We start from the raw sequence: 22704 nt of genomic DNA on the forward strand, positions 1-22704 counted from the left end.
GCCCCCACTCTGCCCAAGCACAGTCCACAGTTAGAGTGGTCAGGACTGTTGTCCTTTGGCAAATGCACTTCCCAGGGGCATCCCTAGCTGCCTTCAAATCCCAAGTACCAAAGTATTAGAACAAAGCACTTTCCTGCAGAAGTTCCCAGCCTGCACCCTCTCTTCCTCCTACCCCTACTGCAGACCCTGCCAGACTTCTCTCCACTCACCTGTCAGGTGCCTGGGGCCAGAAGTCGGTGACCTTCAGGCTCTGAGTGGCAGCAGAGCTCAGATAGCCTTGGGAGGGAGAAGGGAGGTGGTTGTCCCCTGATAGGCTCCCAGCAGGGGTCCTGGTCAGCTGGGAGGGGATTCCAGGACCTGCCTGCTTGCTGCCGGTTTCCTAGCTAGGCTCTCCTCCCTGTGGCAATGCTGATGCGCAGGCAGGGAGGGAGGCGGGTCTCTCTTGCTGACGCTGTGAGCCCCAGGAGGCAGCCCCCCCACAGTGCCGCGGTGCCTGCAATCAACCCATCTAGGGCCTCCTTGCCGCTCACTCAGCTAGGGACTCCCAAGGGGCTAGCTAAGCAGCATGTGCATCTGGGTCTGTGCATGCCCGTGTGTGTTGGGAGGGTGGGCCATGCAGGGGCCTCTGGCATTGAGAGCATCTGTGGTCACCATGGGCCTGGAAAGCCTTACCTGTGTACATGGGTGTCTTGTGCCTGATCCTGGGTGTGCATGACATGTGGCACATGCATGTGGGTCCCTGTCATGTGCACAGGGGTTTCTGTGGGTGACTCTACACTGTGTCGGAGTGGGTCTGGGTGTCTTTGGCCAAACGTAGGGCCTGGGGACCATATGTCCTCATGTTGACACCTGTTGTCTGCAGGCAACACAGCTTCTTTGTGTCTTTTATGTATGGAGCAGAAGCTGGCAGGCCTTGAGATGGTGGCAAGGGGGTCTGCTTCCCTGCCGGCTCCTGTCCACTCACTGGCCCAGTGGCTCATGCAGCGGTGGCAAGTGTGGCACTCTCTCTGGGCTGATCCTTAGGTCCTTCCCTTCTCCCCACCTTTGGCTCCTGGAGCTAGATGTGCCCAGACTCACTCAGCCTAGTGGTGAACAGCAGGGCACTCTGGCAGAGCAGGCTTGGGTGGCGGCCTCAGGAGGTTCCTCAGTGTGGCTGGCTGCAAGAGGCCTGTGGCTGCCTATCAGAGTAGTGTCCACTGCCCTCTGGTTGCAGCTCATGGTTTCTTCTGCAAGTCGCTTCATCGTTTCTGCTTGTGCTTGTGTTCCCTGGTGGTCTGGACAGGAGCCTGGGAAGTAGCCCTGAATGCCTGGAAGTTGCAAGGCCTGAGTCCATGTCCACAGGTGCTGCAGATGGGCCCCTAGCTCCCTGCCACCTGCCATGTGGAAATGGCGTCCAAAGGGGGCCTGGCTGGCAGCAGGGCCTGTGGCTGGGCCCAGAGGGATCATCCCCAGGAAAAGTCTAAAGACCATGATTTTGGGGTATTAGGTGGTCTGTTCAAAGCTCCTGGAAACCAGAGACAGGACAGAGAAAGGGGCAGCCTGTAAGTGGTGGCCGTGTCCTCCTTGGCTGTGGGGCACAGGCATTGCCAAGGGCATGGGCTTGGCCAGGCAGTGAGGGTCTTGGCTGGGGTGAGGGATTGACCCCACCTCAGCGTAAGGGAGGCATGCATGGTGGGAACACGTATTCTCCTGGAGTGGGGCTGACCATGCTGGACCTGATCCAGGGTGCTGTGGGTCCCCCCCAGCATCAGAGCCAGTGTTGCCTTGAGCGCCAGCATGGGTGGACTTCTGGGCATCCTCTTGTTCCGTGTCTCTCTGCACACACGAGAGGCACTGTTCTTTTTCCAGTGCTGGCTGCTCTAGACTGCCTGCCCTCCAGCCCCACAGGGGAATAGCCTATTACCAGAGGGCAGTTCTTAGGGTTCAGACTCTCCTTCAGGGCTTCCCACCATGCCCCTGCTTCGTCTAAAGCAATCCTACTAGTGTTTGTCTCAGCCAGAGCCCCTTCCACACCCTCTCTCTGCCTTCCAACTTGTCCTAGTCAGACCCTCACCAAGGCCATCACATCCAAATCGGGGGGGACAATGGGAAGGACAGGCATGGGGAGGGAGGTGATGGGAAGGAAGAAGGGGATTGGGAGGGAGGTGTTCTGCACATTCCATAATATAATGGGGTTTATTATTCTATAATGCTGTGTATAGCAGCAGCTTTCAGGCTGTGCCTAGCCTCAAGCTACTCCGTTCTCAGTGCAAATGCTAAGGCAGAATGGCCTGTGACTTGTTTGGCTAACAGATGACCACCAGAAGTTGGACATGCAGAAGTCATGGGAAGAGAAACTCCCATGCTCAGCACAATCATAAGGCACAAACCAATAGATAAATTAATCACACTAGGAAAAAGTGACCACTTGAACTTGCAGAATGAAAACAGAAGCACAAGCTGGGTGCGGTGGCCAAGCCGGTAATCCCTGTGGCTTGGGAGGCTGAGGCAGGAGGATCATGAGTTCAAAACCAGCCTCAGCAACTTAGTGAGGCACTTGGCAACTCAGTGAGACCCCGTCTCTAAGTAAAATATAAAAAAGATCTGGGGATATGGCTCAGCGGTTAAGGGCCCCTGGGTTCAATCCCTGGTACCAAAAAAACCCAACCCAAAAACAACAACAACAAAAAACCCCAGAAGCAACTGCATGCAGGGGTGTACCAACCCAGAGCAGAGAAACCAGGTATCCTGGTGAGTTTTTGGGCCTCACTGGGTGTGATCCTCACCTGAAACACCAGAAAGGAGAGGTGCCCTGGCAGTGGCACAAGCTCTCCAGACCACCCGGTGGTAAGAAACTCCCCTGCTGCGTGACACTCTACATCTGGGTTGGTCCAGCATCTTTCTGACCACCGCAGCGGCTCTTCTGCAATTGATCTTCTCTCTGGGTGCAGCCTCCTACACCCTAGGGCCACCTTGACCCTGTCTTAGCTTTTCCGTAACCTGCATCACTGTGTAAAGTGTGGTGTGTCCTGAGTGTCATAGATATTAGTAATTAGGGTTGGAATAAAAGAACTGATGATTGTCCAGCTGAAGGCCGTGAAGTAACCCAGGAATACTCAGTGAATTTCAGAGTGGGAAAGTGGTACAGCCTGTGACTTTACTGTGATTCAATGAAGCTGACACCGTGGAAAGGCACAAATGTCTGGTTTGTATTAATGGCTAGCATGCTCACAAGAGAAGGGATGGGATTGAGGGGCGGAAGGGGTTTGGGAGGCCCAGGGGTGCCAGGGGTGAGTACTAGGCACTCAGGCCCATTGGGCTGCGGAGGCCCAGGGTCCCAGGGAGGCGCTGTAAGTGCTGGTCATCTGGCCTGAAGGCCATGTGTGCAGGGCTCCAGCTGCCTCCTCCCCTTCCAAGAGCTCCAGGGCCACTCTGTGTCCCTCAGCTCCTACCCTGAGGTGCAGGGGACAGCTTTCTTCTGGGTGGGGCAATTAGAGGTCCGGGGTGGAGGCAGCCCTGTGCTAGGTCCATGGGTGGGGTGGGGCAAGGCTGGGTATGTCTAGGTGTTGGGGGTGGAGGAAGAGGACAGGGCCGGTGGCCTGCACTGGGGTGTTGTGTGTGGGGTTTTCACAGGGGCCAGGAGGAGGAGCAGCCTAGGTTTAGGACCAGCCACAGCAAGACCTGGAGAAGGTGTGGAGGGAAGTGGGGAGTCCAAGGGAGGTGGAGCCCCCTGCCTGGTGTCCAGCTCAGGGGTTCTGGGGGCAGGTAGCTGAGCAGGCTGGGGATGACAGACAGGTGACAGGTCAGGAGGGAGGGGGGTTGGCCTAGGAGGACACCAAGACCTCCCCTTAGCCCCTGAGTCTCCTCTGGTGAGCGGGGGGAGAAGATGTTGACTCCCCTTGCCACCCTGCAGGGTCATGTAGGTGGCAGATCCCCAGCTCAGAGAACTTGGCTGCGAAACTATGACTCAAATGCACAAACAGGAAGGAGCTGATTGCTCCCCAGGGCCCAGGCCCATCTCAGCCTCACTGCTGGGGTTGTAGGAGTCAGTCACTGAAGTGCTCCCAGTCCTTGCCCCTAGAGGCCCCATCCAAACAGAAGTGGTGGGAGGTAGTAGGCCCACAGCTCCAGGGGCCATCTTCCACACCTGCTTGGTAGGAGCCCAGGCCCCAAACCCAAAGAGACCCTGGAACAGCTGTCCTTGCCCAGGGATTCCCAGCAGCTTCCAGACTTGCCTGGTGCTCAGTCCCAGGGGGCTTCACCAAGGGCCCTGTGTCCTTCCTTGGGGCATGTCTCTGAGGTCTTAGTGCACAGGAAGGGGTGGTAAGCACTGCTGAAGATGTAGAGTCCTCCTTGGATAGGAGGGGTCTGGGGGGTCTCACTGTCCCTAGCTGGGGGGCAGTTGTAGTCACTTGTCAGTGGAGGCAAAATGGGCAGGGAGTATGCAGGTGCCTTCAAGTCTCCAGAGAAAGGGGCTCCCAGGCATGTCAGTGTGTGCCCACACACTGGTACTGGTTCACTGCTCCTGATACTGCAGGGCAGGGAACCCCAAGCTCCCAAGATGGGCCCAGAACATCCAAGAGCCAAAGCTGGACCCCGCCTCTTTCTGTCTGGTGATTCCTGACAAAGGGCAGGCAGGGCTGATTTGTGCTTGATGCCCCAAGGCTCTCACTCCCTCACTAGTTTCTATGGAGCTATGACCCTGCGGGCAGTCCCCATAGGCTCATGCCCTCACTTGGCTGGATTGTGGTCCTGGGTGTATGGGCAATGCTCTGGGTGCTCCAGTAGCCAGACTGGTGGACTTTAGACTAGGCTATCTGTGGGCTGATGACTTGGGATTGAGAAGGCTGGGGAGGCTCACCGGTCTCTGGCACCCCCAGGATAGGGAGAACCGGCATGGCTTGGTGGCTGAAGGGCAGGTGTGACGGGCTCCATAGGGTTAGGGAGCTGTTGACCTCATCCATTTCCTCTGCTCTCCACTTGCTTGGCACCAACCTCAGCTCAAAGGGCAGACACTGACCTGAGCCTGTGCAGGAGCTTCAACTGCCTGGGAGGACAATGGATGCCACTGTCCCAAACAACATGCACACCTGTACACGTCACCCTCCGGCACACCATGTTTGCAGATCAACTGGAACAGAGAAAAGTCTGTTTCCCTGGACAGGGGCTGGGGTAGGGCAGATGCTGGGCACGGGGGCAGGGCACTGGTGACCCCTGGTCCCACACTTGCTCCCTGCGCCCCATGCACACTGGTTCATGCCTGTGGCCAGGGCAGCTCACTATGCAGCGTATGGTTCCCACCTTTGCTGGCACAGCTGCCTCTGCTCAGGTCCACACTCAGCACTCACCGTGCAGTCCCGCCCTCCCAGGGGCACAGCTCCTGCTGGTGTGCCTCATGGATGTGTCCTGAGGTTCTCCCACAAGATTCCAAGCCTGGGGACTCCTCTTCCCTGGGGAGCCTCTCCCTGACACTGTCCTCTGCGTGTGCCCTGGCTGAGGAGCTTTAGGAAGGGTGCTGGGTGGTCAGGAGGGGCCAGCTCCGTTCACTGCACATTCTTTTCTGTGGCCCCTGTGGCCCCTGTGGCCAGCGTCCAGAGGTCCTGCTGTGGTGCAGTCTCAGGCAGGCAATGGAGTGGGGGAGTTTTGAGGACCCTGCAGAACCTGATGCTCGGAAAGGTCTGGGGAGCTGTTCTGGGGCTACGCTATTGGGGCAGCTGAGGGAGGGTGTAGGCCAGGGAGGCTGCACACTGACCTCTGCTCAGAGGTGGGCACGTTCTGGTACAAGCCAAGACTCGGGGAGGCACTCTCTGCCAGTGAGCACCTCTGCTCTGTGTACCTCTGTGGCCTGGGTAGCAGACATCAATGTCCCCACTGTGTGTGAGGCCCTAGGCCTGATTTTGGATGTCTACACTGGGCTGGGACCTGGCTGGTGTAGGGTGATGCTTCTGTCAAGGGCTTGCTTAAGGGAGCCTCTTACCACCCTGGCAAAAGCCGGGGGAGGCACTGAGGCTGGGACTCCCAGGCCCAGCTGAGAACTGCAGATGCACCAGTCAGACCCTGTGGTGAGACAGTGGTGGTCTCTGCTTCCAGAGCTGGAAGGCCTTCGTCTGAGGGACTGGGGTGAAGGGCATGTGAGTCAGGCCTCAGGTCTGGGAAGCAAAGAAACCTGTGGGGGCCTCAGTTCCTTCATTTGTCCTGGTCCTTTTGGCCATGTGCCCCAGGACACGAGTCTTCTGGGCACCACCTTCATGGAGTCCTGGTGAGTCCTGGATCCTCCCTGTTCCTTTCCCAGTGTGCTGAGCCCAGGGTCTCAGGGAGGGAAGGGACTACTTGTGTATATCATATGGTGTCTCAGATGGTTTCCCTCCTTCATCTCTAGGGACAGAAGGTGGAGGGAAGTAGTGCCATGTGCTTCCTTGTCCTAGAGGAAGAACTGGCAAAAGCAGGTTTTCTAGGTCTTGAGGTTGCGTAGCAGCACCCAGCTGAAGCTGGGTGGACACAATGTGATGGCCATGTGTGGGCCATGTGTGGGAGCCACCTGGGTGATTCTGGGCTGTTGCTGTGGTGCTAGTGAAGTGTGGCACAGTTGTGCCTGGTGCAGGTGAGGTGTGGCACAGGTGTGCCTGGTGCAGATGAGGTGTGGTACAGGTGAGGAGTGGTGCAGGTAAGGTGTGGCACAGGTGAAGAGTTGTGCAGATGCAGGTAGTGCTGTCACATGCTTGCTGGTCCTAGAGCCACAGGACATCAGCTTAGCTTCCTGGGAGCTGGCACAGCAGCTGGCCCTGATTCCAGCCTGGCTCCCTGGAGATACTGAGCCTGTGGCTACCCCGAGGAAGGGTGTGTCATTCCACCACAGGACAGGTTGTGTACCACCAGATGACCTTTCCTGTCTGTGGATACTGTTACACCTCTGGCCTCTCAGTGGAGGTGAGCAGAACCCTCCCAGACTCAGGACACGGGAGACGTGGGCAGAGCTCTTTGCCCCTCCACCCGACACACTGTGTGTGCCCTGAGGGCAGGTGGAGGGTGCAGTCCTGCTGTGGTCTGCCAGCGATGGCTCTGCTGTGGGAACGTGAAGAGCCTGATGGACTCATGCTGGTCAGAGTGCTGTCACGGTCTGCCCTGTGGGGCAGACCAGGTGGTGGTCAGGAGTACAGGTGTCATACCAGCTTTCTCCTTGCTGTGTTCCTGGAGTGAGTTACTCAGCTTCTCTGAGCCCTCATCTCCTTATTTGAGGTAATTTTCCTGCCTTAGCAAAGTACAGGGGTTGAAGGGCACTGGCTGAGGGCTCACTCAGTGTTTGCATGCTGCTAGAAGGAGGTGCCCTTGCCCCTGCTGCTCTGGACCTAGTCTGTGTTTCAGCCTGGAGGAAACACTGGTCTCATATCTGCTGTGAGTAGGTCAGGATGCTGGGGGTGCTTCTTGCAGGTGTGTGTGGGGGATTCTCAGCCTGTGCAGGCAGTTGGGAGACCAGGCGGCCAGCTGTGGCCGAGGTGTGGGGCTCTGCCATGGAGTGGAAGCACCTCACAGGCCCCTCTTCCAGGAGGTCCTCCCAAACGAGCTCTGTCCCTCAGAGAGGCAGCATTTCCCCAGGGCTGAGCAGATGAGCACAGTCCCTTCTGGCTCTAGACTGAGCAGGTCTTGTGCAATGCAGACCAACCCTGACCCCCAGTGGCCAGTTCCAAGTTCTGGTGCAGAGGAGTTGGAATAGCCAGGGACAAGTCCTGTCCCAGACCCTTGGGCCCCTCCTAAAGAATAGCCTGACCCATTCAAGGGAGACTCCTGGGTACAGCTTCAGGTGTGGACATACAGCATGCACTGGTGGGTGGTCATGGGAGTGGGTGGGCACCGTGTCCTTGAGGGCCTCCAAGGAACTCCATTCTGGTGTTGATAGGCCCAAGCATATGACGTGCCCTTTATCACACTAGAGATTATAATGTGATGGCTCCAACTCTGGAGGGATCGGGCAGGGTTCCTGGGAAGGCGGTCTCTGGAGCCCAGCTCTCAGGGAGATCAGGGGTGCTTGGGGAGGGCAGGGGAGTCACAGTGGGAATGCAGCACATGAGGCGGTGGGGGCATAGTGTTGAGGGCACGGGTCAGGGAGGTGGAGTTAAATGGACAGGTGGATTGTGAGGAAGTGGACAGTGGGGACCCCAGAGGATTTTAAGCAGAGATGTGGCATGGCCATATGTGTATTTCAAAATAAGCATTCTGACTGCTGGAGGGAAGGTGGACAGAGCAGGTGGCCAGTCAAAAGTGCAGCTTCTGAGACCTCAATACAGTGAAGAGGTGGGGTGATCAGAGCCTGGGTAGAGACTGGACACTTGGAGTGTTATTTGGAGGGAATTATGGATGACAACACAAAAGGGGTGGGAATGGTTAGCTCTGAGGGTGGGATATCTGGGTTGAAGTCACACATCTGCTAATTGGCAGCTGTATAATGTTGACTAGGCCCCTTCTCTTCTTGGAACCTCAATTTCACATCTGCACAATGGGGAAAACAAAACTTTGCTTTTTTGAGATACTTGTGGGTGAGAGTGCCTTGGAAACTAAGAAACAGGATCTATCCATCCATTCATCTAATGATTCATCCATTTACTTATCCACCAGCCTACCCATATATCCACCCATCTATCCATCAGCCCATTCATTCACCTACCAATCTATTCATCCATCCATCAATTTACCCACCCATTTACCCAGTTTGAATATCAGGTGTCTCCCAAAAACTCTTGGGTTAATGCAGGAATGTTCAGAGGTAAAATGAGAAGATTATGAGAGCTGTAACCTAATCAGTAGACTAATCATTTGATGGATTAATAATTTGAATGGACCAACTGGGTGGTACTAAAGGCAGGAGTGGGTTACTGAGGGCGTGTCTTTGGGGTTTATATTTTATCCCTGGCTCCTTGTAGGGTTGCTCTGCTTCCTGGCTGCCATCTTTTATCTGCAATGCCCTTCTACCATAGTGCGTTGCCTCACTCAGGCTCAGAGTGATGGAACTGGCGACCAAGAATTAAGACCTTTGAATCTGTGAGCCCCAAATAAACTTTTCCTCTGAGTTATTCTGGTCAAGGGTTGGATTACTGTGACAAAAACGAACACAGTAATGCATCCATCCACCCATATATCTAACTCCTCAGCCATCCATCATCCATCAATTTATATATCCATTCATCCACCCACCCACACATCCATCTGCCGATCCATGCATTCATCCTCTACCCATGAACTCATCCACCCACACATCTATTCACCCATCCACCTGACTTGGGGCCCAAGTGCTTCACTTCAGCTCTCGGCAGTGGGGCCCTGGAGCTCCAGATGGAGGAGTGGGCATGCTCATCTGTCAGCAATGGTCGATGGAAGCTGAAGTCAGCACTTGGGGATGCTTGCTGTGGACCCAAGCTGGAAGGGCAGCAGGGTCTGGGAAAGACAACTGTTTTTTGGGTGTGTTGAGGCTAGGTGTTGTGAGCTCCAGATGGTGTAGCCTCCGTTGGCAGATGTGGCCTGGAGATCCAGGAGTGATGAATGCTCTGGGGCTGGTGAGGACGTTGTTGTGGAGAGAGAGATGTGAGGAGAACAGGAGGTGGAGGCAGAACCTGGGGGAGAGAGGCACTCCGAGGAGTGTGGGAAGAGCAACCCAGGGGATCCAGAAGACTGGTGGGCACCTGTGTCTGGGCTTGGGGCAGAGTGCAGAAATGTGGATAGAGGGGCACCAAGGCCAGCTTAGGCAAACTGGTGGGTAAGGTGGACATGAAGAGAAGGCGTGGAACCTGGGGAGGGCTCTGCCTCTAGTTGGCAGAAAGAGCCATGAAGCACACACTTGGCAGAGCTGTCCTTGAGCTGGTTTAAGGGCAGCACACTGAGACTGCAGCTGGCTTGATTAAGTTAACTTATACCCCAAAGTAGTATGAGAGCCCCAGAATTCAATGCAGCAATTCATTCTCATCTTGCCTACAATTTGTAGAAGAATGAAATCAGTTCTGCAGAACACATTAAGATTAGGGTGAATGTACGCGGATTTCAACAGGGGGCAAATATCTGCAATGGTCAACCTTCAAACTTCTGTTAGAACCTTGTGTGAAGATATATAAGGAATGTTAATGTTCCTCGTCTCCCTGGACGTACATTAGAATCACCTGAGCCATTTTGAGAGCCCATGAAGGGGCTGGCGATGTGGCTCAGTGGTGGAGCACTTGCCTGGCATGTACAAGGCCTGGGTTCAGTCCCCAGCATCACCACAGAGAAGCTGCAGCACTGGGCCTCACCACCCTGCCCCAGGCTCTGGAAGGCTTGGCCCAGGAGGAGCCTGGGCATCGTTCTTGAGCTCCACCTGTTGTGTTGCTAGCCTTGTTTGGGGGCAGAAGCTTCCATTGTCATGGCTGGAGTCCTCTGTACTTGAGGAGCCTCCCACTGGGATTCTCCATCCTTGGGGGCGGCAACACCGGGAGAGCTTGATGAAGGTTTGGGACTCTCTTCCTGGGTAACAGCACAGACGTCCTCATTCAGTTTCAGGGGATTCTTGGATCCCTGAGGCCCCTCTGACCCAGCTCCCCTGGGTTTCTTTTGCAATTTCATCAAAATTGGATCAAATTTCCACTTGCTTTTTTTTTAATATTTATTTTTTAGTTGTACTTGGACATAACACCTTTATTTATTTACATGTGGTGCTGAGGATCAAACCCAGGGCTTTGCATGTACCAGGCGAGCGCTCTACCGCTGAGCCATAACCCCAGTCCATCTACTTGCTTTTAACTTAATCACTGTTCACATGCTGCATACTTTTGAGAGTCTGCGAAGCCTGAATCCACTGTTGCACTGCAGTCAGGACCCTGTATTCTGGACCTAGGTGCGAGGCTCAAACCCTGACTCCCACACACCCTGGAGAACCTGCATCCCACTGGGTGCCTCTGTCTCCACATCTGAGAAGTGTGGCCCTACAGGGTATGTGCAGACTCATGCATTTGTTCTGTGAGATGAGCCAAGAGAAAGCTGCTGTCTCCAGTCCCAGGGGAGCCCACCAGGAGCCCTGGGTCCCCTGCATCCACCTGGAGCAGCTCCCTCCTCCCCTGGGACAGACTCTAACTCCAGCCACCTCTGGTGGCAGCTGGAGCAGCAGGGCTGATGTGGCAGGCCCTTTCCCGCTACTGTGTCTTGTTGCATGTGGGCAGATGAAGCAGGAGTGGGCCAGAGTGACCTTGTGGTGGGATGAGGGGCTCATAGACCTCTTTGTATCCTTTTTTTTTTAAAAAAAATATTTTTAAAAATGTTGATGAATTGGGCTGGGGATGTGGCTCAAGCGGTAGCGCACTCGCCTGGCATGTGTGCCGCCCAGGTTCGGTCCTCAGCACCACATACAAACAAAGATGTTGTGTCCGCCAAAAACTATAAAAAAAATTAAAAACACACTCTCTCTCTCTCTCTCTCTCTCTCTCAAAAAATATTGATGAATCTTCACTTTATTTATTTATTTATATGTGGAGCTGGGAATCAAACCCAGTACCTCAAACATGCCAGGCAAGTGCTCTGCCATTGAGCCACAACCACAGCCCTCTCCTTGTATTCTTTTTACTCTTTTGTTTGAAGTTTTATGTCAGGAAAAATTACAAAGAAATTTGAAGTGTCAAAAAAAAAAAAAAAAAAAAGATTGGATGTTGTATCAGCTCACCCAGACTTTCTATCTTTCACTGTCTTTGAACTATTCTCTGTAATTGTAGGAAACTGAGAGTAATACTAATAATTCTTGTACATGGAAACACAAAGGATTTTAGCCCTGCAAAATGCAATTGGTGATCATGCTGTGGGACTGACCAATGTTGTGTCCGTTTACCGATCCTTTCCAGTGTTCCTGATTATGCACACATGGGTCTGTGGTTTCATTCTTCTCTGCTCACTTATGGCACTCCCTGTTGGTCAATCCCAGGGGCAGATGGGAGTGCTTAGTCCTGGGCCCAGTGGAGGCCAAATAGAAGAGCTGATGTGGGCCTAGCTGACCATGAGCTGGTCTGGTTAAGGCTGTGATCTCCCACTCTGGCTCCAGGGCTGTGTGGACCTCCGCATCTGGAGGTGGATGGAGTGGGCCTGTGGGTATGGGGAGTGTAAGGAAGGTTGTTGATGTGAATGGAGACCCACAGGCTATTCCTCATCCATCTAGTTAGTCAGCAGACACTGGTGACCCCTTCTCTATCCTAGGCTCTGGACTCAGACCCTGTGGCCATTTTGAAGGACCACATGTTTTGTGCTCATCTCTCGTGTCTACCTTTGTGAGCTCACAGTGTCTCCTAATCTAGAGGCTGGGGTTTGGTGAGGTTCAGTTGCCAGCTCATGATCTGTAGAGAATCTGGAATCGCCTCACTCCAGGGCCCAAGTGTCCTCTTCCAGTTGTGCTGCAGCCCTGGGAAGTGAAGGAAGTGAAGGCTGGGCTGTCTCCACTCAGGGGAGCTCATCCTCCCCTGGGTGGGTGGGAGCTCATGGGCTCAACAGGACAGTTGAGCAGTTTGTTCTGAGCTACAGGCACCATGCTTTGACATATCCATCCGTCCACCCATCAATTCACTCACCATGCATCCACCCTGGAGAATCACTGGCAGAGTCTGCTTTGGAAGAGGAAGGAGAGAGAGTCTGATGTCCTCAGGCAATCATAGCAGCAATCAAGAACCTGGTTAAGAAGAATTGAGCTTGCATCTGGTGCTGCTTCCTTGTTCTTCTGACTTTTATTCCATCCAAGCCTCCAACCTATTGGATGGTGCTGACTGTGCTGGCTGGGCTTACGAAGGGTCTCCACTTCAGTTTGCTATCCCACATGCTTATCACTCCTCGACATACCCTCTTTGACACATCCAGAAGCCTCTTAATCTTTGGCATCTCTTAATCTAATTAAATTGACAGTTCAAATTAACCATTACACCCACCCATCCACCTGTGCATCAATCCATCCATTTATCCATCCATCCATCCACCCATCCATCTGTCCATCCATTCACCCACCTATCCACTATCCATCCATCCATCCATCCATCCATTCACCCATCCATCTGTCCATCCATTCATCCACCTATCCACTATCCATCCATCCATCCATCCATTCACCCATCCATCTGTCCATCCATTCACCCACCTATCCACTATCCATCCATCCATCCATCCATCTATCCATCCATCCATCCATCTACCCACCTATCCACTTGTTCATCTACTCACCCATCCATCCATCAACCTGTGCATAAATCCATCTATCCATCCTTCCACCCACCCACCCACCTATCTACTATGCATCCATCCATCCATCCATCCATCCACCCATCCTCCCACTCACTCATCCATCTATCCATCCACCCATACATCCATCCACCCATTCATCTACCTACCCATCTATCTACCACTATCCATCCATTCAGTACATTTGTATTCAGTGCTTGCCCCAAAGTTAGGATGCTCCTTGATAAAAAATTTAACATAAAAACTGGGCTTGGTGGCACATGCCTGTGATTCCGGCACTTGGGAGACTGAGGCAGGAGGACAACAAGTTTGGGGCCAGTCTGGACAACACTGTATCAAAATAAAAAATGAAAAAGGCTGGGGATGTGGCTTAGTGTGGGAAACCCTGGTTCAATCCCTGGTATTGAAAAAAATCAATATAAAAACAACATTAAACTATAAAACCATGTAAGAAAGTCCAAAAACATTGTGTTTCCCCTGGGATGATGACTGAATGCTTTTGAAAAAATAACATTCTTTTTTTTAAAGAATTTTTAATATTTATTTTTTAGTTTTCGGCAGACACAACATCTTTGTTTGTATGTGGTGCTGAGGATTGAACCCGGGCTGCACGCATGCCAGGCGAGCTTGCCACCGCTTGAGCCACATCCCCAGCCCAATAAAATGACATTCTTAAAAAAGGAATTACTCTTGGTGCCCTGCTTTGATGGACTTGTGACACTTGCTGTGATGTAGAAATTCAGTGCCTAGGCAGGATGAAAAGGGGAGCTGATGCCCAGGTGAGGGGTGTGGCTGCCACCCTCTGCCCAGGAGCAGGGTATGTGCAATGTGGTGTACAGACAGGGTAGGGAGCCCAGAGGTCTATTAGCTCCTCCTGGGCATCTGGCAGAAGGGAAGGGACCTGTTCAGGAGGGCATGGAGTCAGTGGACATGGGTCCAGGTGGGTACTGGTAAGGGTCAGTGTATCTACTCTGGACAGGTCAGGGTTCAGGGTCCATAGCAGGCCCCCAGAAAAACTTGAGCTCCTGGTTCTGAGGGTGGAGACTTCTGTGCTGCTGGTGGGCTGACTCTGGGGAGTCTGTGAGGCCTGGGTACATGTTGTGGGGCTGGAAGGGCAGGCAGTGTAGTGTCAAGGAGACCCTCCTGTGAGGTGCACCTGGCTGCTGCTGCTTGTGCAGCCTTGTGCCCACTATCCTGGCTGACACACTGCACCTCTGCTGTGTGTCTTTGTACCTGATGTGGCCCAGCTGATGAGTAACTGACCCCCTGTGTCCAGGTCAAGGAGCAAACTGTGATCCCAGGCACTTTCCTCAAACCCAGGGAGCTGAGGGCAGATAGAGAGGTGCCTTCCCTCCTCCTGTAGCACTGGGCTGGGCCTGGGCCTGGAACCCTGGCTCCCTGTGCCAGCCTGGTCCTGATTTTCTTGTGGTTTCCTGGGAAAGCAGGCTCTCCATTTCACAGGCAAGTTCCTTCTGAGCCCTTGAAGTCCTGGAGTGGAAACCATGCGTGCTTCACCACTTTCCAGGGTGATGAGCCCTATGACATCTATCAAGCCTTTAATAAAATCCCTGCTCAGAGCTGCTGCTTCATGAATGTGGAATTGGAATTTAAATTAAAATGTTGTTTTGTAGTCTGGAGGCTTTACCTGGGAAGATATTAAAGGGACAGCTCTCCTTTGCGTATGTTTGAGCTGCCTGCTGCACCAGAGTCAGCGTCAGGGAGGGTTGGTGGGAAGTAAAGCCAAGCCTGGAGAAGAGCGGAGCAGCTCCTTCAAGCTCCACCTGAGAGCTCGGGCACGGAGTTGTTCCAGGGAAGGAGTGAGAGGAGGCAGTTGAGAGGGCTCCTCGTTCAGGGCCTTCCTGTTTCCTTTCTTTTTCCGGCTGGAGCTCATCGTGGACTTGGCCCTCCTGTGAATGGAGGCAGAGCTCCTAAGGACCATCAGATGTTTGGGGCTGTGGGTCTGACTTCAATGTCTGGATGGGCTTCTCTTTAGAACTCAGAATGTTGGGATCAGAGAGGGGTAATGGCCTTGCTGAACTCTGCCCAGAGGATGTCCTGTGCCACGGGCACCAGAGTCCTCAGGCTCCAGGGCCCCACTTCTAGAACCCCTGCTCCCCTGCTGGGGCCTGCTTGGAACCCAAAGCTGGGCCCAGGACTTGGCTGCATGAAGAGGCAGTGGCTGTCCCCAACTCCTGAGTTGTCCCCACCTCAGGTCCTGGAGAAGTTCAGGCAGAGGGGAGGCAGGTGCTTCCAAGGTCAAGTATAGCCCCTGGGTCCAGAGAACTTTCTTATAAGCAGGCACAGTCCCTGAACTCACCAAGCTCAACATCCAGCAGGAATCAGACAGCTGGGAAAGGAAAGAAGAAGGTAGGAAAGGGAGAGCAAGGGCCTGGGGTGGGCCAGTGAGGGTGTCCTCTCCCACATGGGAGCAGGGCAAAGCAGGGGCGTGAGCAGGTGCAGACCTCCTCCTCCCAGCCCCTGCACAGCACCTCCTGTCTGTCAGCCAAGCCCTGCCCTTGGACTTCCCGGCAGGAGTCGGCCGTTGATATTGGCAGAGGCCTTTCTTGGCCTCCAACACATCACAGTTGAGACCCGTCTGGGCCCGTGTCCTCCTCCTCCTCCCTCTTCACCCCCTGCACTTCCAGGCAGCCTGCTGGGCAAGGGAGATGGCACACATGGTACAATCTGTGGTTTATGCCATGTGGCTGGCTGCCTTGAGGGGCATGCAGAGACACCAGGGCCGTGAGAGGTGCTTTTCTTCCCTCATTTTCCAAGCCAGCAATGCCACCCTAAACCATCTGTGATGAAAAGGAGTTCTAAAGTGTGAAGCAGCAAATTGCTGGAGCTGTGTCAGGTCATAACTGAAGTAGGGAAGAGCTGGATGTGGACCGGCTGGGGCTAGCTTCCAAGAAACGGGGAAAAGTGCTCGCAAATAAACGGGAAAACCAAAACGGGCAGAGAAACAGCAGGAACTTTTCTGGGGACTGCTGTGTTCTGTGTCCTTTCCCAAGATGTGGTCCTATAGGAGCTGGGCTGCATCTGGAAAGTAGGAGACCTAGATGTCTGTGGCCCTCCCTGGGATGGACACAGCCACAGCCACCTCAGTGGGACACTCAGAGTACCTCAGATGCAACCCACCACGCTTTTCCTTTGTGGTTCTGGGGATCGAACCCAGGGGCTTGTGCATGCAAGGCAAGCACCCTACCAACTGAGCCATGTCCACCTTCTGTGGGAGTTCTAAGTCTGGGGCCACCAGATGGGAAGCCTGAGCGTGGGGAGCTTCCTTCCTGTCAGGCTGTCACCTCACCCCAGACTGCAGTGTATGAAAAGACACCCTGAGTTCTAAGTCACTGTGAAACACTGGAATTTCTTTTTTTTTTTTTTTTTTTTCTGTGCTGGGGATTGATCCCAGGGCCTTGTGCATGTGAGGCAAGAACTCTACCAACTGAGCTATATCCCAGTCTGAAACACTGGAGTTTGCATGCCCCACGTGCTAGCAAGCCTGTGTGAAGTGGTGAACCTCAGGTGGTGGGAGGAGAGCCTGAAGAGCTGGTCTGAGACACCAGCAGCAGGAGGTGAGACATGACGTGGGTTTGGATTGGCCAGATCAACTTGCATACACCTTAAAAATAATGTTGAATGGAATGGCAGATGCAACTTGCAACGGGTTTGTTCATGATCACATGATCACATTAGTGCAAACCGAAAAAGGTCATGCATATCCTTGGGTGTATATGCAGAAACTAAAACTGAAAATGTACAGAGATGGTGGAAGCAGTTTCAGGGATGCCCCCCCCCCCACATGTCTGAACATTGTCTTGCTTAAAAACGAAACAACAGAAGATTTTGAGAGTGAGGTGAGAAGGCAGTTTATGGAAGGACAGTCATGTCTGGTGCAGGGGAGAAGCCTGGGTGCTAGGCTGGACAGGGGGAGGAATTTGAGGACTCTAGCAGGATTCTGTAGGAAGAGGAAGAGCTGCAGGGAAAGGCTAGAGCTGGGTGAGTACGGCAAGAAGGCAGGAGCTCTGCTTTCTCATTAGGCTGGCTGCTGGAGTCCAGTGGAGTCAGAAGGGCACTTCAGGGAACCTGGAGCCCAGCAGGGGACACACGCCTGCGCCCCCACAGTGGTGATGTGATGTGGGTGGCAGAGGCAACATGTAGCCGAGGAAGGGGTGAATTCCTGTCCGACCAGGCTCCTTGTTGAGTGCTGAGTCAGGGGAAGGCTGGGGATCTAGTGTAGATGGGCGCAGAGAGGATGCTGAATCGAGTGTCAGAGAGATATTTCCAAAGTCTCAGAGGCTAGCTCAATCATGGAGAACCGATCCGTGGCTAAACCAGTTCACAACAAATGTGGTTCGACTTTTATTATGGCACAGCTGCTAATTGCACTGTAAACATTTTTCATCAAGCAATTGCTGTTTACTCGTTTGCCAATCAGCTCATTATCCTGCTACCTCTCTCCACTCCTGGCTTCCGCCTTGCTGCTATGAGGACTCCCTGCAGCTGTCCTCCAGGTTAGCCCCAGCCTGCATGGCACCTGCTGTGGGCCGCTGACCACTCTCCCTCTGGCTCCCAAATTTCTCAGTCTTGGCGGCCTTGCCTCCCTATCCTCCTGCCTCCACCCCATCAGCATGCCCAATGTTTCCACAATTCTCTCCACCAGACAGGGCTTCAGGAGGCGAACAGCAAGCCAGGAGCCTCGGCTCCCAGGCAGGAGCACTTCCTAGCCCTTGTGACAGTGGCTTGTTGGCGGTGTTCCCCTGAGCTCCTCACCAGCTTGCACCACCTTCAAGTGCTGAGCCTTGCCTGCCTTTGTTATGTTAGGTCCCTGTTGCAGGGCTGCCTCAGGGTGGAACGTTTCTGCATGCCTGCCCTTTCATGAGACAGTGGGCCCCTCATGGGTGAGGCAGAGCTTTGGAATGCAGGTTGTGAGTCCTCAGCAACACCAACTCCTTCGTGGGCATGTTTGTTAGTGTAGTGCGAGTACACAAGAGTGTGCGTGTGTATGTGTTTAGGTAAGTGGACATGTGCTTGCCGCGAAGATGTTGTTGTGAGCAGATGTGCCTCAGTTCATTCACTGCCATTTGCATATATATGCAGTGCACACATGATGGGCTCATGGCATAAATATGCTCATGTGTGCATGGTCACACACACAAGTACATGCATATTTATGTGCACATAAGTGCACACATGCACACACATGCTGTGTATCTGTGCACATACCACATATGTACATGTTCACACACATATGTATTTGTGCAGGGCTCATGTGTGTATGCCCATACCTATGTAAATGTGAGTGTTGTGTATATGCTGCACATATTTACACATGTACCTGTGTACATGTATGTGTCCACAAATCTCTGATGTGTGGCATGTATGTGCATGCACATGTGTACATACATAAGTGGCACATAAATATGCACATGCACACATATGTGTACTCATGCATGTGTGCAATTATATACACATGAGCATGCGTATCTATGAAAATGGTGTGTGAGTAGCATGCATATGTGTATTATTCATGTGTCATGCACATGTCATGTGTGTGAGTGATGAATGTGTGTGTGCAAGGGGTTTGCATAGAGGCCTTGAACTGAGTCTGAAGATTTCCTGCTGGCTCTGGGGTGGGGAGACTGGGGAGATGTCATAAGACCCTGGCGCAGTGTTGAGGTGCTAACGTCCAGCTGAAAGTTCTGCTTGGTGTGTGCTCAGGGCTCTTCTGTCTTGCCCCCCACTGAGGCCAGACCTGGGCATCTGACTGGGGGATATTGGGCTGCAGCTGGCTGCATGTGCATGCGCGTGTGACTGTATATGGCATGCTGGCAGTGTGGTATGTGCTGTATGTGAGACTTTGAGCACAGGCAGCTGTTCTGGGGGTGTTGGACTGAGTACTTCCTATGGACAGAGCCCCTCAAATATCCCTCTGAAGCCTCCCCTTTGTGCAGGTGAAGCAGCAGCACTGCCATGCCAAGCTCAGAGGGACACTGGCCCTGGGGTCTTGGCACGCAGGGAGAGACCACACCAATTCCCCCTTCACCACTGAGACAGGGCTTGTTAGAGCCTGGAGCACCCTGACGGACTTTGGCTGGGAGGACAGGGCTCCAGGGCCCACAGGGGCTCATACTCCAAGGGGAAAACTGGGTTCAACATAGCCTGGAGGCTTGCGGGTAAGACACTGGACACTGGAATTAATGCTGGAAGCCCTGAGGCTTGGGTCTGTGCCAGGCTTGAGCTGATCAGTTCCATCCTTGAGGCCCCACAGCAGGGACAGGCCAGCAAAGGAGTGAATCAGAGGGCTGTGCAGGGGCAGCAGGGACACCTTGTGTCAGTGATCAGAGCAGTGCTGCCTGGGCCCTGCTGTGGAGCTCCTCCAGGACACAGGAGCAAGGCAGGCCCTGTGCTGGACCAGGTACAGTGCTTTTGGACAAGTGGTGTGTGTGAGGGGGGACTTCAAGGGACTTCAGGAAACATTGAAACATCTCAGGCTCTGTGCTGGTGGCTTGGAGGCTTGTGCACTGTTGGAACGCCAAAGCCCACCAGGTGCTTCTGCCTGGAGCTGGGGGAAGTCAGTTATCCTCTCCTTCTGCTCCTAGGGTCCAGGGGAGGGTCAACCCAGGCCTGCTTGGGGGGCCTCCTGGCTGGTGGGGAAGAGATGTGTCATAATCGCATTGAGTTGGAGTCTTTGCACAATGGCTGTGACATCTGGTGCTACTCCAGACCTCTTGTCTGCACTGGGACAGGCACCTGAAGCTGATGCCTGAGGATGCACCAGGCCCAACAGGCCCCATAGCTTGGGGGCCTGGGGCTGTCTGGGGCCTCTTTTGGATGTCACACAACTATGAGAGCTGGGGGCCCTGACTCAGCCCACGTCAGTCCTGCTGATGTCCCATCCTGTGATTGGACATGCCCTGGTTTGAGCTTGGCCCCTTCTTGTCCGGTCTTAGTCCAGACCCAGATCTGGCAGGAACTTGGCTAGGCCCGGGTCAGGGAACACTGGCTAAGGCCCTGGCGGCTGAGGGCTCCACCCTGCCTTGATGTCTACTTGAGTTGGAGGGTGGGTGGCTGGCTTCTAGAGCAAGGACCTTACCTCCCAGACCCCCAGACCATTTACAACCAGCTCAATTAGTTCAACTTTAAAGCAATTAGAGGGAAGTAGTGGGCAGGCTGCTATAGGTGGATGCTGAACACCCAGGCTGGGCACCACTGCTCAGCCTGCCAGCCCCTGTGGGAACCTTTCAGACTTGTGCACCTTCTCTGTTGGCTTTGTTCTTTTCCCTAGAGATTCATCTCAGGCCTCACTTCTCTCAAGGGTCTGAGGGGCAGCCTGGGGGTTACCTGGAGATAGAGGCCCTGGGATTGGGAGGGTTGGGAGGGCCTGGAGAGATGGGCCAGCTTCCCTCTGAGGCCCTGGCTAGGCCTACTCTGAGCATGACCCAGGGGTGGCACTGATGAGAAGCTCATTCCTGAGTGAGCTGCTGGGTGCAAATTCCAGTTGCTGGCCAGTGGCACGGCCCAGACAGCCTCTGGCCACTCCCAGTTCTGGTGGAGGACTGGCTACCTCAGTGGGGCAGAGAGCTGCTCTTAGGAGGAGTCCTTTGAGTACAACAGGCAAGACCTGGTCTCTGCTGCCTGTCATGAGCCTAGCCATGGCTCCTGCACACGAGAAGCCTCTAAGTCAGTTCTGGAGCTACACCATCCTCTGCCTGTGGTGCAGGAGGGGGTCTCTCAGTGCTGCAGACCACTGGGCCCCTCACTGAGTGCCCCTCAGGCTGCTCCACCGGGAGGGCTCCTGGCTTGCCTGAGTGGGTCACCAGGGCAGGTGCAGGGCTGAGTTTGCAGACCGAGCCCTTTGTGTGGGGATGCCATCTTCCGGCCTGCCCCTCCCCACTCCCCCAGCCTCTCAAAGAAGGTCTGTTTTATGAGTCTCCCCAGTGACACCCCCAGCAGTGGTGGCAAAGCCTCGGATGGGAGGGGTCATCAGTATCCTTCCAACATCCTTCCTGCCTCAGAGCGAGGCCCTGGAGAGGCGGAGCCACCTGGCCCCTTGTGGGCAGACAGTGACTCAGTGACTTGTACAACTCCAGTGGTGTCAGTGCCGAGGGTCCCCAGAGGAGCACCACGGAGTTTCCCAGAGAGCAGTGTGGGGAAGGGAAGGCCTCGCTGCAGGAAGGCAGGGTGCTGTGGGTGTGGCTTCCTCTTTGTCCCTGTGGAGCCCAGGGCAGAAGCTGGGAATCCAGGGCTTGGCACTTGGGTCCCGCCCCCAGGTGGAGAGCGTGAACAGTGTCAGAGCCTCTCAGAGAACAGTAGATAAGCGGGGAGGAAGAGGGTCAGCACAGGGTCTCCTGCAACTTTGCCTTAAGGACAGAGCGTGAAGCTGGTCCTCACTGGATTCCAGGCTCTGTCCTAGAAGATTGAGGCAGGGCCAACATGGGCAGGCACTGGAGCTGTCTGAGCCCTGGTCTCCCTGAAGGTGGAGGCAGTAGCCCAGCTGAACTCTGGGCGTTTGTCTAGCATGTATTTCAGGAGCACAGCCAGTGCTCCAGGATCTCGTGGGGAGGGGACATCCCAGTGGAAGAGAGCTATGCCAACATGGAGTGCCATTCCTCAGTCAAGGGTCAGGGGTGCTGTGGGAACAGGGCAGGGTTGGGGACGTCTGAGGGCCTCAGGGGTGAGTGGTTTTGGAGCAGGTCAGTGAACACCAGGCCTGTGGAGGTTTTGAGGGTCCTGGTGAAGGGGGCTGTTGGTATTGGAAAGGGCATGGAAGGGGCATGAGGTTTCTGAGGTCTAAGCTGGCTGCACAGGGAGGGTATTGGTTCTGTCTTGTGTCCTTTGTGCCTTCCCAGGGCCCAGAGCTGCCTCCTGTGCTGGGGGCAGGCAGGGATGTTCGGTTCTGTGTAGAATAGCTGCTCGAGGTTCCTGTCCCTCATCCTTCTAGGCCCAGGCCAGAGGCGCTGAATTGGAGATCAGAACCCAGGTGGCAGTTCCAACCTCTAAGAACATGGCTTCCTTCTTGCTGGTTCCATTGGCATCTGCCTTCTGAGTGGCAATGGGAGAGTCGGGTTTTTCAAACATGGGACCCATGAGTGTTTGGTGCACAAAGGGAGGTGGTAGAGCTGTGGGCAGCCTGCAGGCCGCCTCTGAAAGGGGGGTCTGGCATATACTGCGATTTGGAAGCAAGTGGCAGATATTCCCTACGTTTCTGGGTGCCCCAGAGACAGGCAGGTTGGGATGGTCCAGGCAAGTGTGTGGCATCGTGATGGAGCAGGCCAGGTCTCAGCTACTTGGAGTCCCACCTGGGTGCTATGTGGTCTCAGGGCCATGTGGTTCTTTGTGGGCCTGGCCTGTGTATGCTGTTCTGTGGGTCTGCAGGCGGGCCTCACCGGAGGCTCTGGCCCCTCACATGGTACATGTGATGCTGTCCATGTCCAGTATCTCTGAACCTCCCTGTTCATCCTGGCTGACATGGAACAGCGCCTGGCACTTGGTGTACTGATG

This window comes from Callospermophilus lateralis, chromosome 3, assembly GCF_048772815.1.
Source record: "Callospermophilus lateralis isolate mCalLat2 chromosome 3, mCalLat2.hap1, whole genome shotgun sequence".
Classification (NCBI taxonomy): Eukaryota; Metazoa; Chordata; class Mammalia; order Rodentia; family Sciuridae; genus Callospermophilus; species Callospermophilus lateralis.